The sequence below is a fragment of the Mustela nivalis genome (genome assembly GCF_964662115.1).
Source record: "Mustela nivalis genome assembly, chromosome: 16".
In the NCBI taxonomy this organism is placed as follows: Eukaryota; Metazoa; Chordata; class Mammalia; order Carnivora; family Mustelidae; genus Mustela; species Mustela nivalis.
The window spans coordinates 54,448,645-54,462,061 of record NC_139035.1 but is presented as its reverse complement, the minus strand read 5'-3'; positions in this window follow the sequence as shown (position 1 = coordinate 54,462,061).

The window sequence follows — 13,417 nt, the reverse complement described above, 5'->3', positions numbered from 1 at the left end:
AATTATAGATGGTAAGAGGTTTGTTCCAGATTGAAGGAATAAATCAAGTGGAAAGCTGAATGGAACCTTAATGCCAACAAAGGGAGAAGTAGCACCCGGAGCAGGGTGGGGCAGAGGCGATGCATGGGCTGATGAGTTCTAGCTGCACTACCTGATTGATCCGGGCAGCATCCCCTTTCCTTTTCCTTAGGACAGGGGAAAATGACAGAGACAGAGGTTTAGGTACGGGAGTTTGAGGCAAACAGACTAAAGTCTGGTCAGACTGGGAAGAACGTGAAACATTGGCACCTGCAGAACCAGTAACTAAAACATCTCTTTGACTTTTTCACTCCAGATATGCAGAAACACAAACTAACATTCAGTGTTCTGTCTTTTCAATCAGGTTGCCCACAAAGAAATTACAGACTAATTAACAATTTCTATAAAAGCCTGCATTCAGGACTCATCAAATCTTAGAGGAAAGCTCGCCACTTGGGAGAGGAGAGATTCAAAATAGAGAATGTTTCTAACAGAGTTTTTACCATATACATGACTTTAGAAAAACCATAAGTGTCCATGGAAGGATTAATATCCACAGAGCAAAACACAGGACAATTGAACTATCAAGAAAGATGGAAGTAAAATTAAATCTTACCATTGAAACAAAGAGCTGGCTGGATTAGCCCAGTGGATGCAGCCAAAAGTGCCATTTGTAAACTAGAATATGAGCAAAGAATTATCCCAAGTGTAGTACAAATATATGAAGAGAAATAAGTTTGAGATATGTAGAATAAATACATTATTTTTAATAATTTGACTGATGTGCAGAGGAAAAGGTAGAGATTATAGAATTGAGAAACCATCCAAGCTACAGGCTGATGATAATGTCCCAGGATGACAGCACAGTAAGAATCTCCAAACTGAAAGGGTTAACGATGCCTAGCAGCAAAAATTGTAACAATGACTCCATATTCCAGGCTCCACAATGGGAAACTGCAGGAAGAAAAAAAATTGTAATACTCTGAAGATGGGGAAGGGGGAAACCTGATTAACTACAAAGGCACAATAACCAATCGTATATTTGGGTTCTTATCAGCAAAACCGAATGCAGAAGGTCATGGAACATCGAAGATCTTGGGACAAAGAACTTTAACCCAGAATCTATACCAAATAAAAATATCACTGAAATATGGGAATGAGTTAAAGACATTTTCAACTATATAGGAACTCAGAAATTTGACCATTCATGGACATCCTGGGGGCGGGGGGAATACTGCTTCGGCAAGAACATAAATGTGTTGGGAAGGGGGGGGGGTTGGTAAATGGAATGGAAGAAGGAATATTGAGTTGCTTTAGTAAAATCAGGGATATGTCCATGTCAGTGTTGACCAGTAGCTTAAAATACAATTTGAAACTCATTCAAAATGACATGCACGTTAGAAGGGAGATGATAAAGGTGGGAACAAGTAAAACTATGCTAAAATTCTTGCTTTTAGGTAAAGGAGTGATTCTGATGAACTCTATATATTTTAAAGAAAATCATAGGGAGGTGAGAACTTGAAAGGTAATCATTATATGAATACAAATTATGATTTTTTAAGAGTGAATTAAATGCGTGATTTTTTTCATCAGTGAGTAAATAAAAAGGATCAGGAAAACTGTTCAACCCATTTAAAGGCAGAAACCAGGATAAATAGTAGCATAAATAAGTAAGCCCTAAAATGTCAGAAATAATAACATTTAATCCATGAACCAAGCTCACCTATTAAAATACAGACACTGATTGGCATTTTCCCCTAAGTTTTTGTTGAATTCTAACATATATACAAAGTTTACCAATTATAAGTGCATTTTATACACATCAGACATGTTTTCACAAGTTGCACATATCAAGTAGCCAGCATCCAAATCAAGAAATGGAGCATTTACGGATCTTCTAAAACATTCCCTCTTCCCTGCCTCTTCCATGCCCCCACCTACTTCTTTAACTCTCTTTCCATTCAGGCATTACCTCTTTTAGGGAAACTATATTAACCATATTGACTTCTGTCATTATTCTTCCCTGTTTTGTATTTTATGTAAATACAATATGTTATGTATTCTTTCATGGGTGACTCTGTCACTCAACATTACATTTGTGAGATTCAAACATGTCATTGCATATAGTTCTCAGCTGTTCATTTTCAAGTCTGCATGGAATTTCATGGTGTGAATATTCAAAAACTATTTATCCATCCCATTGTTGATGGACATTTGTATTTGAATTTTCTTTTTTTTTAATTAATTAATTTTTTATTTTTTATAAACATATATTTTTATCCCCAGGGGTACAGGTCTGTGAATCTTCAATTTCAGCCATTATGAATAGCACTGCTATGAACATTCTTTTTTTTTTTTTTAATTCATTTATTTGACAGAGAGAGATCACAAGCAGGCAGAGAGGCAGGCAGAGAGAGAGGAGGAAGCAGGCTCCCTGCTGAGCAGAGAGCCCGATGTGGGGCTTGATCCCAAGACCCCGAGATCATGATCTGAGCCAAAGGCAGCAGCTTAACCCACTGAGCCACCCAGGCGCCCCTGCTATGAATATTCTAATACATGTAAATGTATGTCATTTAGTGAACACGTACGTACACACTTTGGTTGAGTTTAAACTTAGGAATGGAATTGCAGTGTATAAGATCTCCAGTTATACTGCATCTTTGCCCCTCCATGATATCTCTTATCTTTTTAATTTTATCTATTTTGATTAAATATCATTTTAGCTATTGCTGTTATTGTAAATTCTCTGATTGTGGAGGAAGTCGGCATGTATTCTTATGTTTATTGACCTCTTGTGAAAAGTTTATTTACATATTTTGCCCACTTTTCCATATGGTTTCTCTCTCATTGACTTGTAGGTGTTCTTTATATGTGGGTCCTCTTTATATACTCTGGATAATGATTGTTTATCAGATATTCCAAACGTTTTATCCCTGTCTTTGACTTGCCCTTTTACTGTTTTACTGATGTTTTATATAAACAGAAATTTCCAATTTTAAGGTGTTCGAGTTTTTTCTTTCATATTATGGAAAAAAAAAAAAAAAGCCAAACCAAAACAACAAACCTTAGCCACTTCTCTGAAGTGCAATGTTTTCATAAGTGAAGTGTCTACATAGGTATGATATGTTTTGGAGCTCTCTGTTCTTTTGCTCTGGTATCTATTTTCACCCTTACTACACTGTTTTATTGTACCTTTATTACTCTTTGGTGTCTGCTAGTGTCCTTTTCCAGCTTCTTTTTATCTCTCTAACATTGTTTTTCCTCTTTATGATTGTCATGACTACTATATGTCTTTAGTTTCATATAAATTTTGTAATTTAGTTTCCTTATAATCAACCCAGCTAAAAAGGATTTTGACTGACATTACATTGAATTTGTTGCTTAGTAATGGAGAATTGATGTCTTTATAATATTGAGTCTTTCAAGCCATGGGCTTGATCTAGCTCTCAATGTTACTGAGTTCTGAAAGTAAAATTTTGTGCATTTGTCTTTTATTTATTGTTTTGATCATGCTACTCTAATGATAACTCTTAATTTTTAATTGTGCTATTAGGTTAAAAACACAATTGATGTTTATGTTTTGATCTTCTCCTCCTTTGCTAAATTTATTCCTTCATTTTAGTAGTGTGTAGGTGTTTTTGCACTTTCTGCATACTCCTTATCATTGTGTGTGAATGCTTTCTTTCTTTCCCCGATTTATAACATTTATTTCACGTCATTGCATTAGCCCAGAGTTTAATGATGAATAGAAATGGTGACAATGGACCTCTTTTCACCATTAATTATATCTGCTATAGTCCTTTTTTGTTGTTGTTGGTATTCTTAATTTTTTTGAGTAGAGTTGATGCAAAATGTTGCATTAATTTTAGGTGTGCAACCTAGTCATCCCACATCTCTATATGTTATGCTATGCTCACCACAACGGTAGCTACCATCTGCTATTACAATACCATTGACTCTATTCCCTATGAATACCTCTTCTTCCATAACTGTGAGCCTGTATTTCCCATTCCATTCACCTGTTTTTTTTTTTTTTCCCATTCGCCCTTTCTTCCCTCTCTCCTCTCCCATGCCCCCTTTCTTCTGGCAAGTTCTGTGTATTTATAGATCTGATTCTGTTTTTGTTTATTCTTTCCTTTTTTTTTTTTTTTTAGACTCCACATATAAGTGAATCATATGGTATTTGTCTTAGTCTGACTTATTTCACTTAGCATAATCCCTTCCAGGCCCATCCATGTTGTCATAAATGGCAAGATCTTATCCTTTTTATGGCTGTATACTATTTCCTTGCATGTATATTTATCACCTCTTTATCCATTGAGGGACACTTGAGTTGCTTCCATAGCTTGGCTATTGTAAATATTTTTTCAATAAACATAGGAGTACATATATCATTTTAAATTAGTGTTGTCATTTTTTAAATAAACACCCAATAGTGGAATTATTAGATCATATGCTATTTCTATTTTTAATTTTTTGAGGAAACTCCATATTGTTTTTCTGTAGTAGCTGTACTAATTTATGTTCCCATCAACAGTTTTTGGTTGGTATTCTATTTTTTTTTAAGATTTTCTTTATTTATTTGACACACACAGAAATGACGGAAGGCAGAGAGACAGGCAGAGAGAGAGGGGGAATCAGGCTCTCCGCTGAGCGGATAGCCCCATGAAGGACTTGATCCCAGGATCCTGAGATCATGACCTGAGCCAAAGGCAGAGTCTTAACCCACTGAGCCACCCAGGCACCCTTTGGTTGGTATTCTAATGGATGGGAAAATTCCCTTCTATTTCTAGCTAAGAGGTTTTTTTTTTCTATGAAGAATGGATAGCAAAATTTTATTACATGGTTTTTCCTAGTCTTTTGTGGTTTTATATGAATTTTAAGATTTTTTTCCTATTTCTGCAAAAAATGTCATTGGGATTTTGATAAGGATGGGATTAGATCTATAGATGGTTTTGGGGACTTTGGGCACCTTATCAATATCCAGTCTTTCAATTCATGAATGCAGGATGACTTTCATTCTATTTGTCTTGTTTAATTTCTTTTTTTTTTCTGTCTTGATTAATTTTTTGTTAATGTTTTGTAGTTTTTGGCATACAAGTTTTTACCACTTTAGTTTATCCCTAATTATTTTCTTCTTTTGGTGCTACTGTAAATGGTATTTTTTTCCTAATTTCCTTTTCAGATAGTTTGTTGTTAACATACAAAAATCAGTACTGTTTCTATTACTAATTTTGTATCCAGTTGCTTTTCTGAATTTATATATCAGGTCTTAGAGTTTGTTTTGTTTGTTCTTTCTATAGCATCAGTTGTAATGTCTCATCTTTCAATATGGTTTGTTTTATTTAAATCTTCTCTCTCTCTTTCCTAGTCTAGCTAAACATTTGTCGACTACTTACCTTTTCAGAAAACTTGGTTTCCCCAACACTTTTGATTTTGTATTCTCTATTTTGTTTATTTCTGTTTTGTATTTCCTTTTTTCCCCACAAACTTTGGGCTTAGTTTGCTCCACTTTTCTAGATCCCTGAGGTACAAAGTTAAGTTGTTTATTTTCAGCCTTTCTTCTTTTTTAACATAAGCCTATATCACAACAAACTTTCTTCTTAGTCCTGCTCTTGCTATCTCCCATAAGTTTTCATAGGTTGTGTTAATTTTCATTTTTCTCAAAGTATTTTCTAATTTCCTGTTTGATTTCTTCTTTGATCCAATGGCTGTTAATTTTAACATACTTGTGAAATTTCTACATTTCTTTCTATTGGTTTCTAGTTTTATTCTATTTTGTCCAGAAAAGATACTTGGTAAGATTTCTGTCTGCTTAAATGGGTTAAGAATTGTTTTGAGACTTAACTTTTGATCTATTCTGGAGAAAGATTTGTGGGTCAATGAGAAGATTGTATACGTTGATGCTGTTGGGTGGAATGTCTGTATATATATTCTAGGTCCATTTGGTTTGTAATGGTCAAGTCCTGTGTTTCTTTATTGATCTTCTGCTTGAATGTTATATACATTATTGCAAGTAGGATATTGTATTGAAGTCTCCTCCTATTACTGTATTGCTGTGTATTTCTTCCTTTGGTTCTGTCAATATTTAGTTTATGTACTTTGGATCTCTGATATTGGGTGCATACGTATTTATGATTCTTATGTCTTTCTGGTGAATTGACCCTTTTATCATTATATAACGTCCTTCCTTATCTCTTGTGACTGTTTTTTCCTTAGTCTATTTTGTCTGATGTAAGCATATCAGCTCTGCTCTTTTTGGTTACCATTTGCACGGAATATATCTATCTATCCCTTTGTCTTCAGCATATGTGTGTTTTTAAAGCTGAAGTGGGTCTCTTGAAGGCAGCATATCCTTGGGTCTTATTTTTTTTAATCCATTATATTACTCTTTTTTGATTAGAGAATTTAATCCATTTATATTGAAGTTATTGATAAAGATTTAATACTGCCATTTCATTAAATTTCTGTTAGTCTTTTATTCCTTTTGTCTGTCTTTTCCTCTTTTTTTTTTTTTAAGATTTTATTTATTTATTTGACAGACACAAGAGACACAAGACAGAGGGAGGGAACACTTACAAGCAGGGGGAGTGGGAGAGGGAGAAGAAGGCTCCCCACCCCTACCACCCCTACCAGGCAGAGAGCCTAGTGCAGGCTTTATTCCAGGACCCTGGGATCAAGACCTGAGCCAAAGGCAGACGCTTAACAAGCACCTGAGCCACCCAGGCACCCCTTTCCCTCTGTTTTTGTTTTATTTTGTTTTGTTATGCTTTGATTGCTTTCCCTTTTGTGCAGCTTCTAGTGTGTGTGTGTGTGTGTGTGTGTGTGTGTGTGTGTGAGTGTGTGTCTTTGTGGCTTATATAAAATACCTGATGATTATAACTATTTTAAATTCTCATCTATATATAGTCTATTTAAATATACAGTCTGTGTTGAGCTGATAATATGTTTAGTTCAACTGCATACAAAAACTGTACACTTAAATCCTTTTCCCGCACTTTATGTTCTAGTTGTCACAATTTATATATTTACTGTGTATGTCTTACCATTTCTTTGTTATGGTTATTTTTAATACTTTTGCCTTTAATGTTTATATAAGTTTAAAAGTTATTTACTCACCACCGTTATAGGAATACAGAATTCTCTATTTGTATTTTCTTTTGCTTCTTTTTTAAAGTTCTGGTATATTTAATTTACAGTGTTATCTTAGTTTCAGGTGTATAGTATGGTGGTTCAACAATTCCATACATTACTCAGTGCTCATCATGATAAGTGTATTCCTAAACCCCTTTACCTATTCCCTCATTTCTTACCCCCCTCCCCTCTGGTAACCATCTGTTTGTTTTCTAGTGTTGAGTCTGTTTTCTGGTTTGTCTATTTTCTTTTTTGTCCTTTGTTCATTTGTTTTTTTAGTTCCACATATGAGTGAAATCATTTGATAATTGTCTTTCTCTGACTTATTTCACTTATCATTATACTCTCTAGCTTCATCCATGCTGTTGCAAATGGCAGGAGTTCATTCTTTTTTATGAATGAGTAATAGTATATATGTATATAATGGTATATACATCCCACATTTTCATTCATTCATCTATCAGTGGGCACTTGGGCTTCTTGTGTAGTTTTGCTATTGCAAGTCATTCTGCAACAAACATAGGGTTGCTTGTATCCCTTTTAATAGACCTTTGTATTTTGGGGTTGAACACCCAGTAGTGTAATTACCAGATCATAGGGTAGTTCTATTTTCAATTTTTTGAGGACTCTCCATACTATTTTCCACAGTGGCTGCACCATTGGTATCCCCACCAACAGTGCATGAAGGTTCCTTTTTATCCACATCTTCACCAACACTTGTTTTTTGTGCTTTGATGTTAGCCATTCTGACAGGTGTGAGGTGTTTCATATTTACTTATGCTATTGTGTTGTTCGTTAACCAAATTTTCATTTCAACTGAGAAAACTGCTTTTAACATTTTGTAGGGCAGGTTAAGTGGTGATGAACTTCCTCAATTTTCGTTTGGGAAAATCTTTATCTTTCCTTTATTTTTGAAGGACAATTTTGCCTAGTATAGTATTCTTGGATGGCAGGGGGTTTGTTGTTGTTGTTTTTTCATTTTGCACTTTGAATATATCATCCTACTTACTTTTGACACACAAGCTTTGTGTTGAAAAATCTGATAATCTTATGGGAATTCCCTTGTTTGTGACAAGTCCTTTTTCTCTTGTCCTACTTTCAAAATCTCTTTCTAACTTTTGGTATTTGATTGTAGTATGTCTCAGTATGGAATTCTTTTTATTCTTTTTTCCCCCTTTGTCTTTTGAGTGTTTGAACCTTGATATCCATTTTTTTTTTTTTTGCCAATTTTGGGAAGTTTTCAGCCATTAATTCTTTGAATAAGCTTTCTGTTCCTTTCTCTTCTCCTTCTGAGACCCCCTTAATGTGTTTATTACTCTGCTCTGTAGTGTCCCATTAGTCTCTTAAGCTTTCTTCATTCCTTTTCAATCTTACTTTCTTTTTGTTCTTCTAATTGAGTTATTTCACTGACCTGTCCTTGAGTTCACTAATTATTTTTCTTCTGGTTGACCTAGTGTACTGCTGAATCCTTCTACTGACTTTCTTTTTTCAGTTCCATTATTATGTTCTCTGGTGCTGTGATTTCTTTTTAATATTTTCTCACTGCTGAAATTCTTGTTTTGTTGATACATTGCTCTCCTGAACTCAGTAAGCATCTTTATAACCATTATTTTGAATTCCATCTCAGATAAATTATATAGCTCCATTTCATTAGGTTCAGTTTCTAGAGATTTATCTTGTTCCTTTATTTGGAAAATCTTGGCCTAATTTTTCATTTTCTTTGACACTTTTCTGGTGTTTTCACATTAGACAAAGTGGCCACCTCTTTATTCTTAACAGATTCATCTTGTGCAGGAGAAGACACCTACCAGTAAGCCCAGCCAGAGATTCTGGTGGGCCTCTCAAATTTTACTGGTAGTCTAACTCTTCCTTCCTTTCTTTCTTTTTTCTTCCCTTCCTTCCTTTATTTCTCTGTCTCTCTTCTCTTCTCTTCTCCTCTCCTCTTTCCTTTTCTTTTTCTTTTTTGCTGTCTCCAGACATCTAGTGTCCTGCAAATGCACTGGGACAAGGGAAACTGATTCCCCTTCCTTTGGCCACTCCCAGAAGAGTTGAATCACTGGAGACTGAGTCAAACTCCTTCCTTCTCCAGGGAGAAGCTGGGAGCTTCACTCTGTGCTCAACAGGGAGGTGGGACTACAGCAACTTCTAGCCAGAATCTCTGTCTCTGTTCTTAATTGCCCCTAGATAGCTAGACCTTTTCTGACTCATCAAAAGTCTAAGACTGAAAAGACAGTTGCTCATTCTCTGGGTATCTCTGGAGAGGTGGGGCATTGGGCTCATGGATCAACTTTTCTCACCCCAGAGCCAAACTGAGAGCTGGGATTTTTTTTTTTTTTTTTTCTCTGTGCTGAGCTAGGTGATGGGGGAGTGAGAGCCTTGATATCTACTAGTTAAGTCATTGTCTTCCTCATCTCCCACGCCAGTAAACTGTTCCAAACCCCTCAAAGCTCTAAGACTGGCAAGACTGAAGCTAGTTATTTGGGGATTCCCCTTTGAAAAGTTGAGTTGCTGGGTGCCTGAATGAATTCTCTCCCTCTCCTAAGGAAATCCAAGGGGTGGTGTATCTCTTTATATTTGCATGGGGTTGTGCCAGAGGTAAGAGTTTCTGGTGATAAGGTGTCTTGAATCTCTGGCTTTGGTGATTTTGGTATTTTGTTCACCTGGGGTGCAGGAACCTTTCAATTAGTTTTTATTTCCCATAGAAGGAATTTGATTATCATTTGTTGTTGAATTGGTGCTTTTTTGGGATTGGAAGTGTTCTGGATTTCTTACTGTGCCATCTTACTGACTTCATTCTTCTGAGGATTTTTTGGGGGAGGGGAGATTTTAAAATTATTCAATAATTATACCTTCTTCCCAAACAAAAGCTCCAGGGTCAATCAGTTTTTTTTTTTCTGAATTCTTCCAAAACTTCCAAAGAACATTTAATTCCTATTTTATAAATATTTTTCCAGAACAGTCAATGATCAAAAACTTGCCAGATTATTCCAGTAAGGTAACAAAACCAAATATAAAAATATAAAAATTATCCTCTAATCCATGAATATTAATGTAAATTCCTAAATAAAATACCACAATGTCTAATTCACTTATATATCAAAAGAATAAACCATCACAACTGAGTGTATTTGCCTCCAAAAATGTAGAGGTAGCTGTCATATAATAAACTATCAATAAAATGTTACATTGTTATACCAAAATGAAAAAAAAATCTTTTTTGAAATGTGAATTAAAATTTGTAGAAGCAATATGAATAACGCCTATAAATACAAAACACATTGTTGACATTTTTTAAAAAAAGATTTTATTTATTTATTTGAGACAGAATGAGTGCAGGAGAGAGCAGGAGTGGAGGGGCAGAGAGAGAGGGAGAAGCAGGCTCCGTACTAAGCAGGGAGCCGGATATGGGTCTCAATCCCAGGACCCTGGGATCATGACCTGAGCTGGAAGCAGAATCTTAACCAGCTGAGTCACCCAGAAAGCCCACAGTTGACTTTTTAACAGAGTATGTGATATTTGCAATTTTGGTCTTATAGCTTTCCAACAGTATAAGAATCATTTATAGTGCCTGTTGTTACTTACCCTCATTACTAAATTTTGTTCTGAATGTTTCAGTAAATGCGATATTATATAAAATAAAAATTAAAGAAATAGCTATTAGAAAATAGTAGGTGGTGGGGGCACCTGGGTGGCTCAGTGGGTTAAGCCACTGCCTTCAGCTCTGGTCGTGATCTCGGGGTGCGAGGATCGAGTCCGGCATCGGGCTCTCTGCTCAGCGGGGAGCCTTCTTCCTCCTCTCTCTCTGCCTGCCTCTCTGCCTACTTGTGATCTCTGTCTGTCAAATAGATAAATAAAATCTTTAAAAAAAAAAAGAAAATAGTAGGTGGTGGTACAAAAATAATGAATACTGTTATGCTGAAAAAATTTTTAAAAAAGAAAGAAAATAGTAGGTAATATCATCATCAACTCTGTAATTGCTATTCTGAAATTCAGACCCAAGTTACCTGGAAACTTGAAATATATTTCAATAAGGTGACACAATACATATATGTATAAAAAATAAATACCTTTTTCATATATAACAATGATCATTTTAACATTTTAATAAAAATAAATTTGTCATACAGGACAAGTTGAAAAAATATAAATTACATTAGAATAATAAAATAAATATTTGAGAAATTTATGAATAATTATAATTTTAAAAGATTTACCTGGGAATTTAAAAGAAGTCTTAAATAAATATAAAGATGTACCATATTCCTGGAAGGAAAGGATAAAACTTCAAACTATGTTAATTTTTTTTAAATTATCTTAGATGTTTGGCATCATCTCACATATGCTGACAAGATTTCTTTATTCAATTTTGAGAAATACAATTCAAGAGTCTGAAAGAATAATTGTAGGACACCTGGGTGGCTCAGTTGGTTGACCATCTTACTCTTGATTTTTGATCAGGCCATGATTTCAGGGTTGTGAGATCAAGCCCATGTCAGGTACCCCACTCAGCGGGGAGTCTCCTAGAGATTCTCTCTCCCTCTCTTCCTTTGCCCTTACCCTCCTCCTGGTCTTTCTCTATCTCTCTTTCTCTCCCCCAAATAAATAAATTTTTTTAAAAAGAAAAATTATAAGAAGCACAAATAACTTTTTCAAAGAATGGGGAAATATGGGGGTTACTTATTTTACTTATTATTAAGACATAATGCGATTCTTTAATATTTCATGAAGTCAAGGTAAAAGATCCAACAGAATTCTGTAACAGATAAGACAGCTCAGAAATAAATCTTATATATAATTTTTATATGATTAAAGTGTCTCTGTCATATTTATTTATATTTAGAAATGTAGATTACATTAACAAATGGTGCTCTGCTAATAGTTAACTTTAAAAACAATACTTGAATTAAAAATTATACCACAAATGAGTTTCTTGCAGATCACAGGAAGTTTACACAGTTTTAAGCATACAGAAATAAGGTAATCACAAATAAAAAATTTGTGATTTTTATATGTTTAGGTATAAAATTATGTCATAAAGAAATAAGGTAATCACAAAGAAAAAACTTGCGATTTTTATATGTTTAGGTTTAAATTTATGTCAAAGCCCATACAGGGCCAGTGAACTCATGAAAAAATATTTAACATCACTAGTAATTGGGAAATGCAAATCAAAACCACAATGAGGTATTCCTTCATACTCAATAAGATGGCTATTAATGAAAAGAAAACAAAACCAAACCAGGAGGTAATAAATGTGGGTGAGGTTATGGAGAAATTCTATTACTTACAAATTTGTGGTAAAAATTTAAATGGTAGTGCCACTGTGAAAAATACTATGGTGGATTCTTAAAACATTAAACATAGAATTAGTAGGTGATCCATCAATTCTACTTTTGGGTACATACCCAAAAAATTGAAAGCAGGGACTTGAACAGATGTTTGTACATCACTGTTCGTAGCATCATTATTTTCAGTAGCCAAAATATGGAAGCAGTTCTAGTGCTCATCGAGAGAGGAAGGGATAAGGAAAATGTGATAAATATTTAAAAAGGAAAATTATTCAGCCTTAAAAAAGGAAGGAAATTCTGACCTGTGCTACAAAAATTTTTTTGTTGTTGATGATTTTATTTATTTGACAGAGAGATAGAGACAGAGATCACAAGTAGGCAGAGAGGCAGGCGGGGGCAGGGGGAGGGGGGTGATGCAAGCCTCCTGCTGAGCAGAGAGCCTGATGCGGGGCTTGATCCCAGGATCCTGAGATCATGACCTGAGCCAAAGGCAGAGACTTAACCCACTGAGCCACCCAGGTGCCCCAGACCTGTGCTACAAAATGAATGGAACTTGATAACATTATGCTAAGTGATGTGACACATAGGTGGCTCAGTCGGCTAAACATCTGCCTTCAGCTCAGGTCAAGAGCCCAGGGTCCTAGGACTGAGTCCCACATGAGGCGTCCTACTCAGTGAGAGCCTGCTTCTCCCTCTTCCTCTGCTGCTCCCCCTGCTTGTGTTTGCTCTCTCTGTCTCTGTCAAATAAATAAAATCTTTAAAAAATTATGCTAAGTGAAATAAGACACAAAAGGGCAAATATTATATGACTCCATATATCATATCCATATATGATAATTATATGAGGTAATTATAATAGCCAAATTCATAGAGACACAATGTTGACTTTTTAAAAAGTCCATTTGGAACTTCTGACCCTATTTAAAATTTTTTCTTCTTCAAATCACTGCTTTTATTATATCATAGAATTAGATACA